General features: G+C 40.1%; 1 non-coding gene across 1 annotated transcript; it reads left to right on the top strand.

Moving 5' to 3' along the window:
- The first annotated feature begins 498 nt into the window (after positions 1–498).
- Positions 499–605, top strand: LOC141694665 (small nucleolar RNA R71). The gene has a single exon (XR_012563952.1). It is a non-coding gene; the product is annotated as a small nucleolar RNA R71 (small nucleolar RNA).
- The last annotated feature ends 5,317 nt before the right edge of the window (positions 606–5,922 follow it).

The following is a 5,922-nucleotide window of genomic DNA, read 5'->3' as shown; positions in this document are numbered from 1 at the left end:
TATTGGTTTGCTGCATACTGCTGATAAGGCTGTTAAACCGTATTCTGAGTGTTGCTCCAACTGAAGTTAGGATGATTCCGGTTGTCTGGATGATAAGTGGTTGGAACAGGTTGCTGCGATCTCTAAAAGTTGCTCACAAACTAAGCCGATTCACTAGAAATAGCACGTTGCTCCGTCTCATGCACACCAGCACAAAGCTCACAAACACTAGTGAACTGATTAATTCCATAATTATCCAGAGAATCCATCTTCATCATCAAAGCTTTAAGCTGAGCAGCTATAACAGTAGCTACACCTACCTCTAGAATTCCTGTTACCTTTCCTTGAGGTAGTCTCTGAGAAGGGTTCTGGTATTCATTAGCAGCCATCAGTTCAATCAATTCATAAGCTTCATCATAGCTTTTAGCCCATAAGGCTCCACCCGATGCTGCATCAAGCATGGGTCTAGAAGTCGTACCCAAATCAATATAAAAGCAGTTTATAATCATCCAGTCAGGCATCCCATGATGAGGGCACTTCCTGAGCATCTCCTTATATCGATCCCAAGCCTCACATACTGATTCTCCAAATTGTTGCGCAAATTGAGTAAGAGCATTCCTGATTGCAGTTGTCTTCTCCATATGGAAGAATTTACTTAGAAACTTTTGAGCAAGATCTTCCCATTTAGTGATAGAACCTGCTGGTAGAGTATGTAACCAGCTCTTAGCTTTATCCCTCAGAGAAAACGGGAAAAGCCTTAGCTTTATAGCATCTTCAGAAATTCCATTGAAATTGAAAGTGTCGCAGATCTCGATAAAATCTCTGATGTGTATGTTGGGATCTTCTATAGGAGAACCCCCAAACTGAAATGAATTTTGTATCATCTGAATCGTGCTAGCCTTGATTTCAAAAGTGTTAGCCGCGATGGCTGGTCTGACAATGCTAGACTGAATATCATCGATCTTCGGTTGAGAGTAATCCATCAAAGCCTTCAGATTCGCTGTTGGTTCTCCCATTATGATTAAAGCTTCTTCTTCTTCAACTTTCTCCTCAACAAAAACTTTTTCAACTATTTCCTCCGCTTTATCCATTATTCTCTTGTGAGATTGAGAACATGTTAGCATACACGCTCTCTAGAGTACCTGAAAAAGCAACAAGCAAACAAGTAAGTAAAATATCCGAGTTAGTAAACTTTAACGACCACTAATGACAAGCACATAAACTAAAAATTAACACCGAGTCCCCAACAGCAGCGCCAAAAACTTGTTGGGACAAAAACATACGCTAAATTTACACGCAAGTATACGCGTTCACAAGTAATATTAGATTCTTTCTAGTTTGCTCCCACAGAGACTGGTTTAGGTTAAGTTCAATTTATGCACTTATGCAACAATGATATGGTTATCGTTTAATGCAAATAGCAAGTTGGGTTGTTTATAACTAAGATATTATACTAACTAACTTTAACTAAGAGAATTGAAGGGTTAAATTACTTATATGAGACAAACATGGGATTTTAACTTCATTACTACTTCATTCAAAGTCATTGTTTTTAATCTTAACATGCAATGGTGATGACAGCTAATCAGATAACATGAAACTAGTAAACGCCAACTTTTATTGTACGAATACCCTACTACCAGACATTAAAAAAGAGATAGAAGCTGAATAGACACCAATTATATTGAGACCCTATATGTTTATAGAATTTGATAATATAACGGTTTAATGCATAAATTATCTATTATGATAACATAGGGCAAGTAAGATGGTTAAAATTACCTACGAATCATGCATAACAAGACATGAACCTATGCTAGCATGGCAAGTTCTAAACTCCTATATGAAGGGTTTCGAGCACATAAACGCAACAGAAACAGTAATTAAAAAACATAAAAAATCAGAATTTTCGAAACCCACCGCAGGATCCATGTGAAAAACATATATTTAATTCGTAGATCAGATTGTTTACCTTAAGAAGCTTTACCAATTGGTTGACTAATGGAGATCCAAAGCTTGTTCAATCACCACGCATCCCGCTCACGCGATCTACGCTCTATCGGTATCCACACGAATGCTTGAACTCAGGGATTGGATGTGTACTAGCACAAACCCGTTTCTTCTTGCTCTCTCCATCTTCTCTCTTGGTGTCTAGGGTTTTAGTAAAAGTCTTTTTGCACAAAAAATCAGCCACACAAGAGATATTATATAGAGAGTAGAAAACGAATTATAACTCTTAACTAATTAGGAGTTTTTATTAATTCAAAATTCCTATTTGTATTATAATTAAGTCTCACTTAATTATTTAACAAATAAATTTCATAGTTAATATTAGTAAATTCGAATATCAATATTTATCTAATTAATTAGGTGTTATGGATCAAAAACTAAGGTATAATAATTGTTGTGTTTATTACTAGGGAACGTGAGCTTCGAGGCTCGATTTGACTGCTCTTGTGTTTCGTGACTCGATCTGCCTTAACAAGATGCCTACGTACCTTGCTGATTGCCAAAGATCAAGTCAAAAAATGTAGTTCTGATCTGTGGGGTGAGGCCCCTTATATAGATGTTGGGAGTCCTTTAATTGGACTTGGTGTAGGAGACTTGGTGGTCAAGTCTCAGAATTAGAATGGACCTTGGAGTCCTAAGTAGTAGGAAACTGATTCCTTATCCTTCTAGGTCCCTTGGAGGCTAATCCACTAGGATTTATATCCTTATTGGGACTCTTCTTAATAGCTAATTTTTCCCTTATTAATTAATTACGAAATTAATTAATATTCAGGGTTTTGGGCCTTCTTTGTTCCATCAGGCCTGATCTGGTCCATCAGGCCCGATCAATGTGTTAACCTTTTTGGTCTGTATGTCATACATCTTCTTATTGGGCCTTATAGCCCAAATCATGTATAATTAATGTAATATCTAATTACGTAATCAGGATTTATTTATTCCCTATCATTTGCCCCCAACCTTTGGGAAACAATATAAGATTTCACAAAAGTTAAGTTCACTCGTTCCCTTACAAGGTATCGTTTTGTGTAAAGTATGGAGCGACCTATACATTTACAACGATTTGCCTTGTACACGGCTTCAGGGTTATTTAAAAGCTTCCCTATTACTTTCTTACATTTTCCTCTTTTTAGGAATTTTCTGGTATTTTTTAGGAATTTTCCCTTTATTTCTGAGATTTTCCAAATTTTCTGCAATTTTTCAAAAAACATTTTCTAACTTTCAGCCCTTTTTCGACCAGGATCCTAGTCGAAAATTTGACCTGGATCCTAGTCGAATTTTGGGCCAACCTTTTAATCCTGGTCGAAGGATTTCGATTAGGTTCCATGACTTGGATTTTGACCAGGATCCTAGTCGAACCTTCGACCTGGATTTTGGTCGAAATTTCTGTCCTTGTTTGATTCCTGGTCGAAGGATTTCGACTAGGTTCCACGACCTGGATTTCGACCAGGATCCTAGTCGAACCTTCGACCTGGATTGTGATCGAGATTTCTGTCCTTATTTGATTCCTGTTCGCAAGGTTTCGACTAGGAATCACGACCAGGGTTTCGACCTGGATCCTAGTCGAACCTACGACCTGGATTTTGGTCGAAGTTTTGGTCCCTTTTTGACTACTGTTCGTAAGGTTTTGACTAGGAATCACGACCAGGGTTTCGACCCGGATCCTAGTCGAACCTATGACCTGGATCTTGGTCGAAGTTTTGGTCCCTTTTTGACTCCTGTTCGTAAGGTTTCAACTAGGAATCACGACCAGGGTTTCGACCTGGATCCTAGTCGAACCAACGTCCTGGATCTTGGTCCTCCTTCTCAAAAATTTCGTGCTTGATTTATGACCAGGATTTCGACCTCAATCCTGGCCTTATTAATAAGTGCTTTTCTGGATTCTGTTTGAAAGAATTCGAACTCGATCCACGACTTCAACTTCGACCTCCATCCTGGTCTTTTTAACCCGTATTTTTCGTGCGCCTGTTTGAAAGAATTCGAATAGGATTTACGACCTCAAATTCGACCTCAATCCTGGTCTTTATTGGGCTTTTCCTAATTTAACTTGGATTGGGCCTTGTTTGGGCCTTTATTTTTCCAAATCCTTTTTGGATTTGGGCCTCATTTTGGGCCTTCACTTTTCCAAATCCTTTTGGGATTTGACCTTCACTTTTCCAAATCCTTTTGGGATTTGGGCCTTCACTTTTCCAAATCCTTTTTGGATTTGGGCCTCGTTTGGGCCATTAGAATTATTGAAGATATTCTGGAAGGTTCTAAAACTTAATAACTCTAAAGATATTCTGGAACATTCCAGAATTTGGGCTTTTTCTTTGGGCCTTCAGCTTAATGGGCTTTTCTGCCTTTTCATCTTCCCTTTTCCGCCTATATAAAGGAGTAACTAGGGTCACTCATTTCTCACTTTCTCATTTCTGAATTCCCTTCCTCTTTTCTTCTCCTAAAGATCTCAGAGAAATAGTTGTAGGTTGGAGTTTTTGAGCCCCAAAACCTTCACTTAGCAAGCCAGCCCCTTTTTGCAGCGTTACTTCAGGTAAAATACCTTTCTCTCTTCTTTTCTTTTGCTCATTTTTTTGCATAGCTTATGTTTTAAAATTGTCTTCTCTTGTGCCCATTTTTTCAGATGGCTGATAAGAGAATGATTCGTTTGGAGAAGATGAACGTGGCCAAAAAGTCCAGTGAGTTCCCCATTCGATCAAGGTATACTTCCTTGATTGATATGATCAACACTCGAGGGGATGAGTACCCGTCTGACGCGCATCTGGACGTGCACGACCACATCAGTGTTTTTCGGGATCCAAAGGAGCTGGACAAGTTGAGTACTTGTTTCAAAATCAAGGAACCCTTCAAGCTGGTTCTTGCGGGTCCGGCCGACAGGGCCTGTCAATGGAGAAAAGACGCTGTATGCATCTACAGGGACACTCTAAGGGCAGGTATCAGACTCCCCTTTCACCCATTCATCCCTGTTCTGCTAGCTGATGTGGGCATCAACCCTTGCCAACTCCCTCCAAACTCTTGGAGGTTGATTCTTTGCTATTTATCGCAATGCGCCAAGCACAACATCCCTACCTCGGTTGCTGTATTCAGAAAGATCTTTCATTTCAAGAACAGCCCTGACAAGAATCCAGGTTGGGTTTCTTTGAACCAACACCCCACCGTTCCCCACATAGTGAATGAGAAGTCCATCCCTGATAATAACTTGGGGTGGAAAAAGGATTTTCTGTATGTCTTTTGGGAGGGAGGCGATTGGGGCACCCTCTTTCGTTCATCTTTTGGGCTAGATGTGGATGGGAGCCCGAATGATATAGTTTTATCTGAGGAGGAGACTAGAGCCTTCAATCTCCTTACTCAAGATAATGGGACTTCCCACTCTTGGGATCTTATCAGGGAGACCGTTCTTGTAGAACGTGGCCTTTCTCCCGTTCCTAATAAAAGTATGTTTCCTTCCTTCTCTAGTTGTCTTTGTTTCTCCCACTTTTTACTTTGCAAATTTCTCAATTCACTTATCCTATTCGTTGTAGTGGCTGAGAAGATCGAAGAGGCTACAAAGCTTAAAGACCTGGAAATGACCAGGATGAAACGTGCCGAGAAGGTTTTCAAAGACCCGCGCCTTGTGGATCGCTTCCCGGAGTTCCTTCTCCAGGCGAAGAAAGCAGGCGAGGAAGGCCCCAACCAACCTTTACGTACAAAACAAAAATCAGGGGCTTTCTTCCAACCCGGTTGGGGAATCCGGGGAAAGGATTCGATTGTTGGCAACACAACGCTTGCCAAGGAATGGTCTATACATTCCATTTTTCCTGTGGATTATCAAGATCTTGTCCTTCAACAGGACTTGGAGGCTAACAAGCTTTTCGGAGCTCAGGCCTTGGCTACAGTACATCTTTTTCTTTTGATATCTATAGCTTTCCTGCCGTAATTTTTCTTGTTTCTTACTTTCCC

Source organism: Apium graveolens, chromosome 10, assembly GCF_009905375.1.
Source record: "Apium graveolens cultivar Ventura chromosome 10, ASM990537v1, whole genome shotgun sequence".
NCBI lineage: Eukaryota > Viridiplantae > Streptophyta > Magnoliopsida > Apiales > Apiaceae > Apium > Apium graveolens.
The sequence above is the reverse complement of the archived record's forward strand: the minus strand, read 5'-3'. Positions and strand labels throughout refer to the sequence as shown.